The sequence below is a fragment of the Podarcis muralis genome, chromosome 11 (assembly GCF_964188315.1).
Source record: "Podarcis muralis chromosome 11, rPodMur119.hap1.1, whole genome shotgun sequence".
Taxonomy (NCBI): Eukaryota; Metazoa; Chordata; class Lepidosauria; order Squamata; family Lacertidae; genus Podarcis; species Podarcis muralis.
In genome coordinates, this window is record NC_135665.1 from 24,238,473 (window position 1) to 24,258,739 (window position 20,267).

A 20,267-nucleotide genomic window follows, 5' to 3' on the forward strand; every position below is an offset into this window, starting at 1 on the left:
GGAATCTTTGGGAAATGCTGGAGCAACTCTTCTTTTTGCTGTGGCACAGCTGATTCCCAAACAGCTGAGCAATGGAAGGGGGACCCACAGGGAGACTTTTAACCTCCCCTCCCAATGATTTGCCCGCCACTGTTATCACCCACTGATCGTTTGTTCAGGTAAAGCCGAGTGACAGCAAAGGGGGAACTGCTTCCCTTGCCTTTAGGATGGGGAGTTGGGGAGGGCATTGACCAGGACCTTGGTGGGCTGGACAGGGATGCATGGTAGCCTGGAGGATACCAACTGCTTCTATAAGAAAAGAAATGACTGGGGAACTAGCCCTGAAATCCCAACAAAAATGTGATTTTAACGAATTGTATGGTCCAAACTGCTGGAAAATTTCGGAGCAATATTGTATTATCAATCATGAGATGAGGCTCATCCATGAGGGCCTACAAATCTATAATTAGGTCACAAGTCAGACTGAAGCAGGCTGATGAGATGTGTTACCAAGAATCAATCAATCAATCTCTCTCTCAATCTCTGTCTCTGTCCCTCTCTGTGTGTAAAACATACTTTCCCTAAAAAGAGTGTGTTGGACACAGGCGTAAATCTATAGTTATATTCGCCTTGCACAAAGATGGGGAGATTCATCACTGCATCCCTTAATCAAGGCAGTACCATGCCCCCTCCACTGTAGCATTCACATAACTGGACAGAGACCTGTCAAGTTACTTCCATTTGTTTGTTTGTTTTCATCCATGAGTGGCAAGAGCTGCTTTCACAATGCCAAGTATCACCCAATATTCTCAAGGGGGAAACAAACTGAGCTACAAAAGGAACCTGGGGAAAGAATGACAGGTGGGGAGAGAGACAGCAGTTCTCCTTGGCTGAAGTTGAAGTCTGGTTGAATATTTCACTGGCAATATTTTGTTAAAATGTCTCTAGAAGGGATGAGTGGAGGAGGAAGACTGCAGAAAGATGAAGATTGAGAGTATGGGGAACACAGAAAACCATGCAAGCCAAGGGCAATCCAGCCTAAGGCTATGACATAGGATTGGGTATAATACAAATTGTAAATAAAGCAACCAATCTTAATCATAAGCTCTGGCACAAAGGATATTCTGGATTCAACCAACCCTCTACTAATACCAAGCAAATTAAACCTGTTAAAATATTGTATAGACAAGACTTAAGAAAGGAAATGAATGAAAGAAGCAGCAATACAAGCAAATGTTTATGCAAACCAGGCCAGCTTTAACAAATTCTGCTGTTCTCACATTCACAATTCCCCCATCGATTCATTGCCTTGCCATTATGCAGTGTCAGCTCATGAGTAACAGAAGGAGATATCACACAAAGTGTGAAGCAAAACACAGCTATAACCTCAACCTGAAGATTTGGGAAAGGAACCAAAAGTCTCAAGTCTTCTTTTCTGAAGATCACTCGTAGCCAAGTAGGATTGTCTTCCATGAACACAGTCTTAATGGGGAGTCTGTAGGTGACTGTGGAGGCCAATTCTGGATCCACACATCCTTCCACAGTGGGGACATAGGTTTCCGGGTGGGAGTTGATCATGGTGAAGGTTTGCTAAACCTGCCTTCCTCTTAGCACATTTATCCCTTTCATCCTGAGTTTGTGCGTCTTCAAAGTCCACAACACCTTTGGTAAAGGCTGTTCTCCAATTGGAGTGCTCGCAGGCCAGTGTTTCCCAATTGTTGGTGTTTATACTACATTTTTTTAGATCAAAATTCTCAGTATTGCTTTACTAGCTCCATAGTCAGTTTAATCAAAATATATTTAACAAATTAGGGATGCAACCTGTAAGAATTCTACTAACAAGAACAGATATCATCCTTTTGATTGTATTTTGGATGGTAACTGGTGAATTTCATAAATCATTGTTATTATGCTAATTTTTTTTAAAAAAGCAAACAAACTATCAGCTAAACATTGGTGTTCTGTATTCTCTCACTCACAAGAGAACAGCTAGATATTGCACAAGAATACACTATAACGTAATGAATGAAAGCAAGTTCTTTTTTAAATGAGATGCTGTGTTCATGGGGTATCCATAATTTATTGAACTTTGTTTAGCCATGTAAGCAATAATTTTTCAATGCCAGTACAGTCAAACCTTGGTTGTCGAACGTAATCCGTTCTAGAAGACATTTGGCTTCCAAAATGTTTGACATCCGAGGCACGGCTTCTGATTGGTTGCAGGAGCTTTCTGCACTCAAGTGAAAGCTGCGTTGGACATTCGGTTTCCAAAAAACGCTCGAAAACTGGAGCATTTACTTCTGGGTTTTTGACGTTCGGGAGCCGAAACGTTCCAAAACAGAGGCGTTCGGGATCCGAGGTTTGACTGTACTAGCATTATTAGAACTTTTCAGCATGGTTACCACTTATCATAAATTTCTTCAGACTGTTTAAAAAACTCAGACAGAACAGCGGCCCCCAATACCATTAGGTTTTACCCTTGTTTGCACTTTTGCCATGTTAAAGTTCTGAGACCTTGCAAGCAGTGAATACACTGGAAGCATCAGACTGAAGTCCACAACAGACAAATCATACTGGACTTGTCAATTATACCACAGCGAAGACCTCAGGCTGACAAAACTATGAATAAAACAAAACCACTTTACTGTACATATTTCTTAGCCATATGGCCACGCCCCTGTTCCTTGACCAACACAATATCCACTGTCCAACAATATTCCCATGATATCTGCCCACTGGTCCTGCTAGCTAGGGATGATAGGAGTTGTAATCCAAAAACAACTGGAGACCCAAGTTTGAGAAACACTGATCTAATCTCTTTTGCCTCAGGGCTCACCCACTGTTAGCATATGGCTCCTGGGAGACTGAAGGAATATGGCCATTGGACAAAAAAATCTTCCCCATGCCTCTGATCTACATAACCTGATGGGATCCAATTGCTGCTACATCCCTACTTCTCCTTTGGGAGCAGGATCTGCTGTCTCTTGCTTCACTCATGGGAAAAATAATGCATCCAGAGGGAGAGCAGCCCTAACCTGCTGCTGCATTGTGCAATGAGGGAACATCGTGTATGCAAAGGATCCTGATTCTGCAGGGTCTCATTTCTCACAATTATCCCATGACTGACAGTGTCTCACTGGGCAGCATCCGTACACAAGTCGGTTATTTCCCAGAAGCGCACAATAGGTGCTTCATTAGCTCTCTCTCTCTGCCTCTCTCTTCTGGCACAAATAGTGGGAGAGCTCTCACACAGCAGGCAGGGGTGTAAGGCTTAATCAAACGAATAGAGCCGAATTCTACAATATTTGGTTTTGAAGCTAATTTAAAGGGGGTCTCAAATGTTGCTTCAGTGAGTGCACATGTCAAGCAAAGGAAGTAAACTTCTTTAAACATAGTTATGAAAAACAAAGCTACTACGAGCTATTCAGACACCTGTGAAATGAGTTTGGAGAAAAGATGGGCTTGTCAGAGCATTTTTTTATTATTTTATTATTTATAAAATTTGTATACCACCCTTCATTCAAAGACCACAGGGCGCTTCACATTATAAAAATTCAAAATACATAATAAAACAAAAGCAAACACAAACCAATACCCCCAAACACATTTAAAAGCCCATAGAATCAGCCAAAGACTTGGCACCTATGTAATGAAGGCACCAGGAGAGCCTCCTTGGGGAAAGTATTCCACAAATGAGATGTCACCACAAAAAAGGCCTGTTCTCATGCCACCACCCTCCAGGAGGAGGTACGTGCAAAAGGGCTTCAGATGAAGATTGCAGAGTCTGGGTAGGTTCAGATGGAGAGAGGTGGTCCTTGAGGTACTGCGGTCTTGAGCCGTTTAAGGCTTTATAGGTCAAAACTATAGGTCAGCACTTTGAATTGGGCCCAGAAACTAATCGGCAGCCAGTGCAGTTGGACCAGGATCAGTAAAATATGTTCAAACTGTCTCACCCTAGTGAGCAACCTGGCCTCCAAATTCTGCACTAGATGAAGTTTCTGAACTTCAAAGGAAGCCCTATGTTCAACACATTGCAGTAATCTGACCTAGGTTACCACAGCATAGACGACAGATGTTAGGCGATCCCTGTTCAGACAGGGATGCAGCTGACTCACCAGATGAAGTTGATGAAAGACACTCTATGCTATTGAAGTCACCTGAGCCTCAAACAACAGGAGAGGATCCAGAAATACCTACAAACTATGGACCTGCTCCTTCAGAGGGAGTGTAACCCCATCAAGAGCTGGCAACCTCCCATCCATCTGGTATAGGGAACCGCCCACTAACAGTGCCTTAGTCCTATTTGGATTGAGCTTCAGTTTACTGGCTCTCTTCCAGTCCATTACCAAGGCATGACAGTGGCCCAGCACATCCACTGCCACACCTACAGATGTAAAGGAGAAGTAGAGCTGTGTGCCATCAGTATATTGCTGAGAACGTACTCCGAAACTCTTTATAACCCTAATCAGTGGTTTCATGTAAGATGTTAAAACACCATAGGTGATAAAAGGGAACCACACATTGAAGGCTCCACAGGGCCAAAGAGCACTCCCCAAGCAGCACCCTCTAGAAACAGCCATCCAAGTAGAAACGGAACCACTGCAAAGCAGTGCCAGCTACCCCTAACTCAGACAGCTGCTGATGAAGGATACTATGGTCTCCCAAACTTGGGTCTCCAGTTGTTTTTGGACTATAACTCCCATCATCCCTGACCACCAGGACCAGTGGGCAAGAATGATTGGAATTGTAGTACAAAAACAGCCAGAGACCCAAGTCTGGGAAACCCTGATTTAAAAAATCAGTTTCCTTCAAGGGCACCTGGATCTGGTCCACAACCAGATCAACACCATGCAGTACTGTCTTAATCAAGAAACACAAAGTGGGACAGTTATGCACATGATTCAGGAAAGAGTTCTAAGTACTTCTATTTCCCATTTAAAAGGCATGGATCACTTATTGGAAAACAAGTAATTGTATTAAATAAGACTTATCATTACAAATAACATCACTTCAGAATCACAAGTGATCCAACATAGTGACCTTCACATCTCAAACAACAGGAAGCAGTTTATATTTAGAAGGCTCCTCAGCACTTATTCTGTATAGTATCCAGCCTGCCACCATATAGCAATCTGTTTCAGCAATAAATTGATTTATCTCTTCCTGATTGGATCCTTTAATAATGGCAGAATGGTAAACTAAATACCCATCACAAAGACTTATAATTTTTTTTTTATATTTTTGTATACTGAAAACACATCATAAATTCTCTGTCATATCCACCATTACAAGATAAGTGAAATTTGGTGCACCAGCTTATTATGTAGGCTCCAACTTTATGGAGTATACAGAGTATAACTGAATCGTTGTGCCATTTTAAAGAGGAGATTCTCTGCACATACCCAATTTAAAGTAATAATGGAAGAGCAATCCAAAGGAGCTTCTGCACTACCACTGCTGTCCAAGATTTTTGTCTTCTTCTCCTAGCACCTATAGTTATTTAATGGGACTAATAATTCTACTAGAAGAACCTTAAGCTTGTTCTTCTAATCACATACTCATGTTAATTAGTGATTATTCATGTCCTTATGTCTGAATGGTTAAGAAAATATTTAATGGAATGCATCTCCCATGTGGGCTCCCATCATGATTACTTATACTGTTCTATATAGCTGATCTGAAATTGAATATATTTATATAAATTTTAAGGAAGTCTAAGTATTCACAGGCCTATTACTCTAAATAATATATTTGAAATGTATAGTCCACTAATGAAACTGATGACTTCACTAAAAAATGTACATACTAAGTAGAAAATGGCATTCTTGCTATATATAATTTTTGAATCCACATTATCTTTATCAGCCAGCAAGAGCAATAATTGATATAGTTTGAAATGTGGCAAAGCAGAATATTAAAGTGTAATTTAAAAACAATTGCCATAAATACTAAAATATTGTTTTAGCATTTGGGAGCACCAAGTAAATACAACACACAATCATTCAAGAATTTTTGGGCTGATCCACAAAAAAAGCAAATCATCCCAAAAGTACTACCTTCGAAAATGAATTGATAATTTATTATACTTTAATCATTGTTCTGCTAGATTACTTCTAATTCTGCTAATGCTCAAATAAAATAGCCATTTTTCCTCCACAGTGATGCATCAAAGCTGACCTAATTATTACATTTAAAACTGCATCTGACGAGAAAAAAGAAAGAAAAGAGCACTACTTCATACATAATTTATTAAGATTACTAATAGTATCCAAGACTGAATAACTCTCAGAATCTCTTATGGTGATGATGAATAGATCAAGTCAAAAGCTTCGGGCAGATGACAAATACTGGTCTTTCCCTTTCCCTTTCATCTTTACATTTTAACATTTCGGAATTTGCTTTTGTAGGGATGGCAACTGCTCTATTGCATTCCTGGGTGCAGCAGTGCAGCAGAACCTCTCGTCTCTATGCAGCTTCCCCCCTTTCAGTAAAGGAGCAAAAGCTGCTGCAGTAAACCGCAGAAATGCCAGCAACACATCATGTCACTAACAAAGGCACTGGGATTTCACAGCATTTCCAGCGGGGAGTCTTCATGGCTCTGCAATATTATGCAGGCCATCCAAAAGCAAATCTTAACATTTCAAAATTACAATAATCCATTCTCTACAATACCTTCCTCATCCTCCCCCTCCAGCCCTTGCATTGTGGGGTTGTTAGATTCAAATCAAGGCATCTCCTCTGCTGCTTTGTGTCCCTTTCTCTGGCTGCTGCTACTGTGACAGGAGGGAGGAGGAGAAGGAGAAGGGAGGATTTCAATGGGCTCAGCTCATTCCTCCAAGCGATGAATGTTTCATTCTTTGTTGCCCTTTATCCGTCTCCTAAGATACTATTTTCTCCTTGTTTCTATGTCAAACCTTTAGAACAACCATTTTCGTGCTACAAAAGCGTCCTTTTTCTATCGCTTCCAAAGCTCGCCATCGCAATATCCTCTCGTTCTGTCAAAAGCATGGATCAGAATCCTAGGACTTGATTCCTAGTTCTTTCTGTAAAAGCTAAGAAGCAAATGCATGGACAGAGAACCAGGCTACCTTTCCTGACAAATGTCATTCACTAGCCAGATGGGACAATGCTGTCCTTACAGACACCAATACTCAGTGCTCATTTCCAACAGGAGTACAACACTAACATTTCACCTACCCCATCTCCGACGCCGACCGCACCTCCATTCAGTCTTCAACACCCAGTACCTTCCTGTATTCACTGTCTGCGCTAAAGCCAGAGCCAATACAGCCACATTCCAGTCACGTGTTCACCCAGCCCAACCCAGCCAATGGCCCTGATCACATCAGAGAATATAACATAGTCTTGTTCACATCCACTGCTTTCTTTTCTCTGATCCACCCCAGCTCTTGTCAATTTGCTGTCTGGACAATCTAGCAGAAGGGAAGGGAGGGGTAACTTGTCAATGAGAACAGGAAAGGACAACCACCTTTACTGAGCAGAGAGGGAATACAGAAAGTGGAATGGGGTCAGGGGGAGAACAGAGAAAGAGAGACATGCCCAAAATCAATTTCTCTTATTCTCGTTTAACTGAACAATTTCTCTTTGTGTGATGACTGGCTTTTCTGCCCTCAATGCCAAGTGATTCATCAAGACTAATATGTATATGTTAACAGTATTGATAACATATACCCTTGATTGAAGCTATGGAAAATAATCAGTTCACATCATAGCAGAGAGGGCTAATTTAATTCAGATCCATTTCCATTACTGATCATTAGGAGCTGTCTAGTCCATTTCAATTCAAACTGCAAGATTCTGCTTTAGGGTAGAGCATTAAGCAAGATGACCTTCAAGTCCCATCCAGACCTCCAAGTCTATGTCCCTAGTGGTAACATGTTTAAAAACAGAGGGGAGGCACTCAGCAGGAAAACCACGTCCATTGCAAAAGCATTTTCATTCCAAATTTCAGCTATAGTTTACAACTGATAATATATACATATAATACTTAGGATTTAACAAAAGAACACTTTATATAGCCTATCGAAATAAGACTTCACAGAAACTAAGGTGGCTTTCCACCCAAACAACTTGCATGCTAACATTTTTATAACAATTAAGAAAATTACTTTGCAAAGGATGCTGCCTGCTGTATTCGCACAATAGCCACAACACATGCCTCAATGTATAATGTATGCATATGCACACGAGAAAAATGAAAGTAATGTGGATCATGACATAGGGAGCTTAAGGCTGCAATCCCAAACACACATGGGAGTTAAGAGGGACTTACTTCTGAGTAAACATGCATAGGATTGCTGTGCCAGTCTTAACTGATGATTAAATTTGAGACAGAAATTATGAATGTAATAGGAAGGCAGTTATTGTTAACAAATATATCTGGAGAACCATTTGTTAGAGAGAGGCAGTGATTAATGCCAGCAACACATCCTGCTTCCTGTCTGAATAGGCAGTAGGTTACTGTTACATACAGTATTTACATTCAAAAATCATGCAAGTATCCAAAATATGTGAAGTTCTCTGCAATGCAGGTTACTTAAATAATTTGTTTTCGTATTATTATGCCAATGTACACTACCAACTCCCATCTTATTGAATATTTAAAACTGTCTGAGCAAACGAAGAGTCACTATACTAACAAAAGGCTCTGGACATTTCCCCAAGTTCAGAAAGGAAATCTGTAGACTAGTTTGTTTCCCCCAGAATGTTACCTCATAGGATAAGAGGTAAATTTAGGGCCGGATGTTCTCCAGTACTGCTTCCTTAGTCTCAGGCAGCTTTCACGTATACAATCTACTTTAGCTGATACTGCTAATTACTGCAAGTGTGAAAATATGAACAATTACTAGTTTTGGTAATAGCAAAACCTAAACAGGTTATTAACTGACATACTGAACACAGGACATAAGAATATGTTGTGTCTCCTGATTCTGTCCACTGATATGTATCTAAACCAGATAATTTGTGAATAACTATGGGGACAGTCACTTAGAAAGTGTGAATATCCTTCCTGTTTGAACCTGACACACTGACAATATAATCAGTAATGCCATTTGAATATGAGCATTAAAATAAACTGGAGATAATATTAGCTTCAGGGATTGAGCTAGAATTTGACCCATAATAATTATGCTGCAAGGAATGGATACATTCCTGAATACCCAAGTTGTGTCCTGAAAATGTGCAGGGGGTTGTTTTTGCACCACAGGGGCTCAATGCCAATCTAGTCCAAAGTGCACATAATAAACAGATGCTAGCATCATTCACATAGATCCTGATTTCCTATTAACCACTCCCATGTTTCTGGGCTGTTTCCCAGGGCCTGGGTCTCGGTGTCTGCACTCTGCCATTGGAAAGACGTGAGAAATAGTTACTACAAGGTTGTCAGAAGTTCTACTATCTTGCCTTCAAAACCTGGCAACTGTGGCACCCATGATCAGAACTATATTTTTTTAGAGACATGCATACTGTTTGTTCAGTGGCGTAGCGTGGGGGGTGCAGGGGGGCCCGGCCGCACCGGGCGCAACATCTGGGGTTAGGGCAAATCCACGGGTTAGGGGGCGCAAATCCACAGGTTAGGGGGCGCAAATCCACGGGTTAGGGGGCACAAATTACTTGCCTTGCCCCGGGTGCTGACAACCCATGCTACGCCGCTGTGTTTGTTCTTTCTATATGCTGGGCATGTAAACAAAGAATCGGAGCGTTCTGCATATCATTTTATTCCTCTAACAGGATGAGTATTTCTTCTCCTGCAACTTATGGGCTTCTTTTACTCTGTCCCGTTAACTCAAACAAGTATTTTTGTCTTCCACAGATACATACCCATATTCAAGAATACAATCAGTTTAGAAGACAGTGGGTTGGATTCAGACTTCTCATGAGTGGAGCTCTACCTACAGGACACTGCCCTGTAAGAAGGTGGGGTGTTTGCTGAATCTTCCTTCCCTTCCTTGTAAAGTTTCTCTGGAGGTTGGGCTCTCCAAACCATAATTGTGGTTATGATTATTTGTTAAATTTGCATACCACCCTTCACCTGAAGACCACATGGAGAAACAATTATTGGAGGTTGCTTTTGGAGCAGCAGAGAAATCAGAAGAAGACACCTCCTTTCCTCTAAGATTAAAAATAAGGGGGGGGGGACAGCTGAATATCTATAACTAGTTTCCAATAGACTGGCTTGTTTAAACATGAATAAAAATATTATCTTGAAAAAACCCAAAGTCTTCTTCAGCATTAAGCAGAATTTTTATACCACTTAATTGTGAACAAAACCTCTAAACAGTTTTAGCATGGTCCTCTTTTGCAGATTAAATCTGCTATGTTTTGCCAAAATTATCTCTAAGTATCAGGTGCTTCTAAAGACTTGCAAGTAGTATTAGAAGATAAAATTAATTTCCTATAGCTTAGTACAGACAACTTTCTTTCAACCAAGTGGATCTTTTAATATTATATATTTTCTGCTCTACGGCAGTAGCAGTTTGAGACTCAGCAGCCATCTTATCACAGGTTCACACAAATGCTACATCACTCAGTTAATCCAATACAGTAGAATACTAAAGGCACATCAAATCAATAAATTGTATTGATATGAAGATACTGACAATAAAGTCACAAGTGAAGAATTCTACTTCTGCGTAGTACGATTCTTCTACTGACCATTACAGAGGACAATACACTAAAAGTACAAATATCAGTTTGTTACACAGGATTTTCAAATAAAGGAAGTTTTGAAAGATCAAAACAGCCTTTTATTCATCTCTTTTAGAGATGCCATAAATGTGAACACTGAACATTTATGACTTGAAACGTATTGTCTAAGTCTTCACTGCAGCTAAGCAAATGCCACAGAATCAAACTGTTCTTGATTAATTTAAAAACTTAATTGAAATAAAGCCACAACATCACTCTACTACAAGAAACTACAGAAAGCTAACCTTGATCTTTATTATTGTGCATGCTTACAAAGTTAATAGAACGTTACTGAAGACTTTGTGAACCAAACTAAACACTATTTAAGAGCTGAAGAATTAAGACATTTTGTTTCCCAGTAAAAACTGAGAGCAGTATAAAGACAGTCATGTACAGAAATCTACTTTTTCATGCAAATAAAGCAGTACACAAATTCATTGCTTAAAGAGGATGACAAGCACTCCTTTCCCATTCACTTCACTCTTTTCAAGTTATTGCACTTGAAACATTTTTTGGAAAAAGCTTCATGAACCAAGTCCAGTTCTCAAGGTCTAACAATGACATTTAATTAGTGGGCTGTCACTTGAACTGGCATCTAAACTTTTGTGAAATACTCAATTCCATATTAATTCAACATCTTACAAGTCTAACAGAAAACCAATTCTTAGCATGCCCAATAAAAGCAAAGAATTAATGTTGTTAGCATGAAGCAATTCAAACATTTAGACTTCTAATCTACGCAAAGATGCCTGCCCCATGTATGACCCAAGTTTCAAATTCACACTGCCCCCCACAAAGTGTGTATTTGTAGAACGGCTGATGCCAAGCCTGGCTCTAGAAGGCAACAAAGTCAGGCAATGGACAAGAGTCTAAGACTGGGACCCAACCATACTATCATTTTCAGTTAATATGAAGCACAGAAAATGGTCAGGTTTTTAAAAATAAAATAAATAAAATAAAATCTCAGTTTGCATATCCTAGCTCTTTCAGATGAAGCAGTGAAAGCATTTTGTGCCCAAGGGTTGTGCGCTGGTTCAACACTGAAATGTGACACTCACCATAGTTCAGAGCCCACCCAATATGTTTGATCAGAAGAACCATATAGGTAATTGTCCACAAGGCAGAGCCCCAAATGTATGGAAGGGGTGTGTGTATACAGTACTGGAGATAAGTTACTTATATGCTACTCTCAAGATGTTTCAGATAGCATAAAGCCAGGGATATTAGTGAAATACTACATACCTGTTATCATACATTAAATTGCTGGAACAGGATTACAATTAATACAAGGGACTGGATCTGTTCAGCTAGGGAAAGTATTTGTAGCATTTTGACGTTAGGTTGCAACCCTAAATCTTTTCCCCTGGCATGAAATTCCAATAAAATTCAAAGGGCTTACTTCCAGGCAAATGTACTCGTGAACCTTTTTTGTTTTTAAGACATACATTTGTATCACATACTTTCCATTCTAAAGAGCTTTCAAGGTGGCTGTCAATAACAATTTGTCTAGGCTGTGCTTACTGAATTTATCTCTCTCTCCTCACCCAAAAAAATCCCAAAGCAAATTACTACCAAATTATTTGCAACAAACTATAGTTCATTTTCATGAAGGGTAGATATAGCAGGCCTTTTTAGACAACAGTGACAAAGATTCCACATAACACCATAAAATACACTATAGTCTTGAATCCAGTATTTCTTTGGGATATATAGTTAATTGTACTTAAGCAATTCCATGCCTATTCTGACAAGTGGTGTTATCATAGTAAGAAATTTGAAAGAGAAAAGCACTCACATCTCACTGTTTTCAAAGTATGTTGTTATACAAATGGGGGGAGGGGGTTGCAGGTACCCAGTAAGTACTACCTTTCTTCATATATAGAATTTATATCTATCTTTATTCTGGGATGTTGTATGAACTGAATCAAAAATGAAAAACCTGAAGCTGGAATACTAGGGCTTGGGTGCTAAGGTAAGTGAATGGATGTGGATGACATCAATTTATTCAGAATGATAAACAAAAAAAGATTATAAAGAGCTCTAAAAGGCTCTTTCCAAAATAAGATAAGCAGGCAGTAAAATGGCAAATGCAGTTCAATGACAACAAGTCCAAAAAGTGATAGATACTGGGGCAAAAAAATGATAAATAGATGGATTGGGTCAGAGGAGGTGATGACCAACCAAGAAGAAGAATCTTGGGTTCAAAACAGATAGTTCAATGAAAACGTTGACCCAATGTGCAGCAGGTGAGAAAAAGATAAATTCCATATTTGGGATTATTATGAAAAGGATTGCAAACGGATTACAATCTTCTAAAATTGTAATGCCTTTATATAGATCTATGGTGCCTAAAGTTTGGGTCAGCATGTCTCAAAATGGAAAACTCAGGAAACAGCAACCCAAATGACCAACAGCCAAAGCAACTCCACTGTGAGGGAGGGTTACAACATCTAGGACTTTCAAGTACAGAAAAAGGAAGAAGGAATGGGAAATTTGGGGTCTTCCAGATGTTGCAGGATTAAAACTCCTGACATCCCTAACAAGCCAGTTAGGGCAGATGGGAGTACAAGTCCAACAACATCTGGAGGGCCACATGTTCAGAGAAGTACGCATGCCTGAGGATTTCCTTTGGTCCATGTTCTTTAAACAAACTTGATACTTATATCCCAGAATAATATGCAAATAAGAATGTCATTATCCTTTGGTTTCTGAACTTCTCTGAATTTTTCTTCAAAAATATAGTGAAAGGCATATATGTACTATGTGAAGAAAAATATGTTCAGAAATATGAATGTTAACTTGTTCTTTTTTATATTTGCAGAGTGACAAAGAAATAGGTAGGACAAAGCACACTTATGGACTGAACACATGTGAAACTGACACAGCCTGGAAATAAAGTGATCACAAGATGAAGGTTTTTAAAAAAATTATGCATAGTGTAAATTCAATGGACGCAAAAATTCAAACTACTAGAACCCAAAGACATCAGTTAAAACTGAATACTAGAAGATTCATGATAACTCAAATGAAGTACAGTGGAAACCACGCACAGGTTGCAATTCAGTGCTTCTGTGCATAGTGCAATTTAGCGCTTCTGCTCATACGCGACTGCTGAAACCCAGAGGTAACCCGTTCTGGTACTTCCGGTTTTCGGCAGTCCACAACCTGAAAAAATGCAACCTGAAGCGGACGCAACATGAGGTATGAATGTACTGCACACACAGTATACTTAAACTGGAATTTTCTACCAGAAGATGTGGTGATGGTAACCAACTAGGGGAGTAGACATGTTTAATTAAATAGGACTTCAGAGTAGACATTGTTAGAACTGAACTATTAGATGCCTTTAAAGCTAAGAAGCTTACAACTACAGTATAAGTAAACAAAATACAATTTTTTGGTTTTGACTTGAGCACAGAAACTAGGTTCTAAGTAGGCTAGATAAATAAACTGTATATATTCTATTATACTAAACACTACATTCAGAATTAACAAATAAGCCATATACAGTGTTCTTTCATTTTACTTATTTCAGCATTTTAAAGGGATACTAAAATCATATCAAACTGACAGTTTGTCACTAAATTACCATCTTGTCACACACAGAAACAAATCACAACAAACCACATAGATACTTTTGCCAATTTCTCATACAATGCTCAAATCTTTCTACTGTTTGAGCAAGCAAATCATTTTCCTATCACCCAACTTCCCTTCAGTAATTCCTTCAAATCTTCTCTCAGACCTCCGCCTTCAAAGGTTGAGAGCCTTTCCTTCGCAGCAGACTTTCCCTTCTTCCACATTAGAAGTTTCACACAATGTCTTCTACAGTTCATCCTCAGAAGTCCATTAATGAGCACACACAACTCTAAATGAAAGCCATACCATAACTCCCTTATTCTGGTTAAAACTAGACTATGCCATTCTCAAATGACTGAGTTACAAAAAAAGTCAGGAAAACTGAGACCTCAGGAAAATAGGGGTTACTGAAGAAAGGATGCACAGACTGGGTTTCATATATCATTGCTAACAGGTCTATAAACAAGCAAGGTTCAAGAATTCCCAAGTGTGAATCAAAAAATGATTGTTAAATAAGAAGAGTAAAGCACTGAGTCAATTAATGCTGCATGTTCCATTGCCTCAGATTGGAAGGTGGCAGGGAAAGGGAGATGAAGAGGGAGAACAAGCCCTGCTGGTTGGAGCGAAGATGGGACAGCTGGAGGAAAAAAATAGCACAAAGAGGTACAGGGGCCAGATAAGAATATCCAGTGTGTGTTTTACAAAGTATAGAACAGAAGCCTCACAACTTAGAAGGTGGGCAAGATTTCATTCAGCAATCCTGTGGTGCAGAAACTGCAAGACAGTCATACCTCGGGTTGAATGTGCTTTGGGATGAGCGCGTTCGAGTTGTGCTCCGCGGCAACCCGGAAGTAACGGAGTATGTTACTTCCGAGTTTTGCCGCTTGCGCATGTGCAGATGCTCAAAGTGACGTCACGCGCATGCGCAGAAGCGGCAAAAAGCAACACGTGCATGCACAGACGTGCCGTCGTTGGTTACATTTGCTTCTAGATGCGAACGGGGCTCCGGAACGGATCCCGTTCACATCTAGAGGTACCACTGTATGCTTTCATTTGGTTTCCAGGCACTTCTGACCAATTCTGCAAGGGCTCTTTTACAAATCCAAAGCACAAAAACATTACAGAATTTTAAAAGCAAACGGAAGAAGTGTGGATAAAAGAAATGGCATTACCAATGCAAGCGGAACCACACATCTCCATACAAAACAAAGTCAATAAAAAAATGTGATACAGCCAAGTCTTTGTTTCATTGCTTTTGCCTAGCTAGCTCAGTTGGTTAGAACAAGGTGCTGATAATCCCAAGCTTGCAGGTTTGATCCCCATATGGGACAGCTGCATATTCCTGCATTGCGGGGTGGGGGTGGGGGTGGACCAGATGATCCACAGGGTCCCTTCCCAACTCTACAATTCTATTCCTGTCACCATTATCCTGGTCTGTACATAATGCTAAACAATAAGGCGCTTGTGGAATGACTTATGCTCACACAATGGAACTTCCTCTCATTTCTCTTCACACATATCTGCTGGGACAGGGTCCCCTAACACTTGAAGAGAATGGGAGGCAGAGGGATAAGAGAGGAGGGAACATTTTATTGTGCAAGTGTAAGTCATTCCATAAACGCAATAATGTCTCTAGGAACACAGAAATTCTCAATTTATAGAAATTAAGAATACCTGTACATTCTTGGAAGTTTCATATCAGTTAATTTGTACCCTAAAATAGTGTGTTCAGGTATTAAACTACTCCCTTGGGATAAGCTTATCTGCAATGCAGTCTTTATGAAGAGGAAGAGAAGAAGGATATCAGGAGGAAACAGAAGTCCAAGCGTAATAATATGCTAAGGGACCTTGTGATCTCCACTAAACTTGTTTCCTGACTCACTAGGATTAGTAAAACTGAAAGCATGCCATTTACAAAATGTTAAAAAGTGAAGTTTTAACCATGTAGGAATTATCTGTCTCAAATATAATACTTTTCCACTACTTGAATAAAAGTTAGTCATGTATTTTTAGTTATTTAATATTTTAGTCTTTAACAGTTATTGAATACCCCACACCCAATTCTGTCTTTTAAGTATACAACATATATTGGAGGCGAGGAAGAATCTCTCTCCCACTAATGGATAGGGAGATAGAATAGTAGAAAACAGCACATATCTCCCTATCCACAGGTATCTTTGAATAAAACTGTGATTGGATACACTTGTGTGTAAAGTTTCTTTGAAATAAAGCTTACTTCCAGAGATAAAATTCAGTTGAAACCAATTGATAAATAGGCCAAGGGTGGCAATTATGTATACGCTATTAGTAGGAATAGGGTATCGTGCAAATGTTGGTCCACAAAGGCCAATCTACAGATTACCTTCCCCACACAGGTTACTTCTATATACCCAAATGTAGTATTTAATACAGCTTGCTATGTGGAACTTCCCAATCAGGAAAGCTTTCATAGTTGTAACAGATGCCTGCAACACTGCTAGTGTAGAAACTTCTCACACAAGACCTGAAAGTAATTGTCAGTGGTAAGAAAACCTTATTGGAACTGCAAGGATCAGTGTGGCAATCTGGGTTAGATATTAGATACACATGGTTGCCATGAAGAAGTGGACAGCCATATGGAGAAGGTATTATGCAGATTATTCACAAGAGTTCAGCATAGCAGCATAATGAGCAGTTATTGTAAAATCTATCACTGATCCCCACAACAACTTCCTGCAGGTGAACAAAAGTTCAAATTTCAAAACAGGAAACAAACATAATAAAATGCCAGAGCCAAACTGAATTTAGACTCTAGTCCAATGTTCAGCTAACATGTTAGTATCTGCCTACAAGTGGCATAGTTGGTTACAAGTCACCAACACCCTTCAACTGCTAGCAACACTAGAGGCCGCAATGTATTTATAGACGCATGAGTGTTTCTCAGAATTCCTACCAATAAACTACAAAAACCATGTCTCTTATAGGAGTAAGAGCACCATTCCTGGAACAATATACGGGAACAATTATTCCAAAGAAAATGCAAGCAAAGGTAAATCCACTGAGATGCACTCACCAAGAAGAAAAGTTAGATTGCTCCAGCCTCCATACAGTCTGAAATCTAAGTAGAAGGGGAAAAAACCAGAACAATTAACAGCAACACAACGACTGGCTGGTTCTATAACAGGGATGGGAATCAGAAATTCCACAGAAGTTGCTAGGCTACAACTCCCATCAACCCTGGCTACTGCTCATTTTGGGTGAGATGATGGGAGTTGCAATTCAAAACATTTAGGGCACACTGGAATGAGGAAACCTTCCATAAGGTTAACTAGTACTCACTGTTCTTATTGAAGCAGTATCCTTTCTGAAATGATATCAAAAATATTTCCTCTTGCTGGAAGATCAATTTAAAGCAGGCTTCCTGAAACTCAGCCTTCCAGGTGTTTTTGGCCTACAACTCCCATGATCCCTAGCTAGCAGGACCAGTGGTCAGGGATGATAGGAACTGCAGTCTCAAAACATCTGGAGGGCCGAGTCTGAGGAAGCCTGTTTTAAAGGATTGACCATAAAAAGTGATGGCCACTGAGAATGTACAAGACCACTGTGGAGCCTACTTTAGGCAATTTGCGTAGCCTACATGATGGCGAGTGTAGTATACAATTGTTACCCTGTTCCCATTGGAATGTAAGAGCTCAGAACAAAGGTCCAACAAGAAGATGCCTATGGAAAGCCTACAAGCAGGACCAGAGTTTGACAGTAACCACCCATCTTTTTTTTCTTAATTAAATTTGGATACTGCCCTTCATCCACAGATCTCAGGGCAGTAAAGAACAGTCCTGTTTACGAACTCTGCAAAACCGGAAATAGTGTCCCGGTTTGCGATCTTTACCTTGGTCTAAGAACAGAATCCGAACAGTGGAAGGGCCCTGGCAACGGGAGGCCTCATTAAGGAAAGTGCGCCTTGGTTTAAGAATGGCTTTGGTTTAAGGACTGACTTCCAGAACAGATTAAGTTCGTAAACCGAGGTACCACTGTACTTGTGATTCCCAAGCATTCAGAGGCATATTGTCTCCCACCATAGCTATTATAGCTAGTAGTCATTCACATTCACTCATCCTCCATTGATCTGTCTAAGCTTCTTTTAAAGACAGCAAAGTTGCTCCAAAGTTATAACCTTTCCTCACAGGGGAATTGCTTCACCCCCTTGCTCATTTTGGTTGCCTTTTTTCATATATTCAATATCCTCCTTCAGCTGCAGCAAGCAACCATATTCTCACCAGTTTTATATAATAGCATTAAGCTACAGGGTGTTTTAGTTTCATTCACTTTCTTAATGATCCCTAAAGTAAAATTCAACATATCCATCAAGCTATCTCCCACAACCCCAAGGTTTCATTCCAGGATAGTTCTGACCGCCACTAGCACGTAAGTTTTTTTGCTGTTGGTTTTTGTGCCCCAACGTGCTTCATTTTACACTTGCCAACACTGAATTACATTGCCACTATACTGCTCATTCACACAGTTTTGGAGAGATTCTCTATAATGCAGAAGCATTTATCAGTAGTCCCCGTGTGGAGGTTGGAATGTTTGTATCATCCCCAGTTCAGCAGAAAACCACTACTTCACTACAACAAAGCATGGGTTTAATGGGCAGAGGAATAAAATAGGATAACTTCAGTGAACAAACTGCAGAGTTCCGATACGACTGGTTGTAGCAAATCCGCAGTTGTCACAATCCAAACTACTTAGTTCCAAACTTTGTGAAAGCGCAACCGCTCCAATTTCTACTCCTTTTGCCAACGGAACATAGAGGCAGATGCAATTTGGGGTCTTTGGGAACTGTCTGCCCGCAGCAAACAACTCCATGCAACTTTTACCCTTTTTCTGATGCGCTCTTCCCAACAGCGGCCACCATCGATAGCCCTACCCACATAAAGAGAACATAGGGAACACAGGCCTGTAGGCACCAGTGTACCATTTCCTATAGTGCCCCCACAAACAGGGCAGCCTCACCTCCAAGTGGTGGGGACCCCCATCCACCAACTCCTTAGGGAGAAGACCCACGGGCCACAGAAGGTCGTTTTAACTTACATGGGGCTCTGGCTCGAAATAGTAAAAGCCCCGTCCTAGGGAAAAGGCAGGGTTTTGAAGAACTAGGGCTCCAAGAAGTCAGCCAGACAATGGGGCAATGGTGTCTGCTGCCCCGTGGAGTGGGGGGGGGGGAGGCGGAACGACCCGCAAAGACCCCAGATCCCCAACCTGCTTTGACTGGCAAGGCTGCCTCGAGCTCAGGCGAGGAGGAGGAGGAGGGAGAAAGGCATCGAAGCCGGTGTACTGGCTCTGGCCAGGTGTGCTGCTGCCGCCGCCGCCGCGCCTCAACTCACCTGCCCGCCTCTTCGCCCTCCGCACCCAGCAGCAGCGCCGCCGCAGCCGCCCCTCCCGGGACTCCGCCGCTGCCTCCGTCGCGGCCGGCGCTCGGGGGACTCGGCCCCACCACGAAGCTGGGAGGCGGCCGCCCACACATCCGGGGCGCGGGGGAAGGCCGTGGGGGGGACACGCTCCCCTTCCTCACAGGCGGCGGCGGCAGCAGCAGGCGAGAGGGGAGCTGGTCCCCCTGCCGCCGCCCCGGCTTCTCATCCCCGAGAAGGCGGCTCCCCTCCACTCGCGCCTCGGTCGGTGTCGGTGCCGGCCCGCCTGCGGCCTTTGCCCTCGCCACACTGGTAACCTGCTGCCCGTCACCGCCCCCCTCACTCCAACTTCCCGGCCAGGCTCCCCGCCGCCATCTTGTTTCGGGGTGGGAGGGGGAGAGAGCGAGAGCGACTGCTTTCGAGCGCACGCGCGGTCGAGGGAATCCCGGCTTGTCGGGAGACCAGAGGGAAAGAAAGGAGCCCGGCGCGCCTGCGCGGGAGAGCGTGGCGTTCGCTTTTCACACCTGCTGAGAGAGAGAGAGAGAGAGAGAGAGAGAGAGAGAGCAGCTGGGAAAGGGGCGGGGCTTGGTTGTCTCCCTTGCTTGACAGCGC

At 41.4% G+C, this 20,267-nt stretch overlaps 1 protein-coding gene across 4 annotated transcripts in view; it reads right to left on the reverse strand.

The window, feature by feature from the left end:
- The window catches only part of APC (APC regulator of Wnt signaling pathway), a 57,706-nt gene extending 37,651 nt beyond the window's left edge, over nucleotides 1–20,055 (reverse strand). The window contains exons 1-2 of one of the 4 annotated variants that reach the window (XM_028749259.2): nucleotides 19,632–20,055; nucleotides 17,321–17,365 (exon numbers count right to left, since the gene is read on the reverse strand). The gene's annotated coding sequence lies outside the window, so the exon portion shown is untranslated. Of the gene's footprint in view, nucleotides 1–6,651; nucleotides 6,672–7,176; nucleotides 7,297–17,320; nucleotides 17,366–19,631 lie in introns of those variants that run through there. The other 3 variants (XM_077936129.1, XM_028749261.2, XM_028749262.2) reach the window with 3 other exon arrangements.
- Between the last annotated feature and the right edge of the window lie 212 nt (nucleotides 20,056–20,267).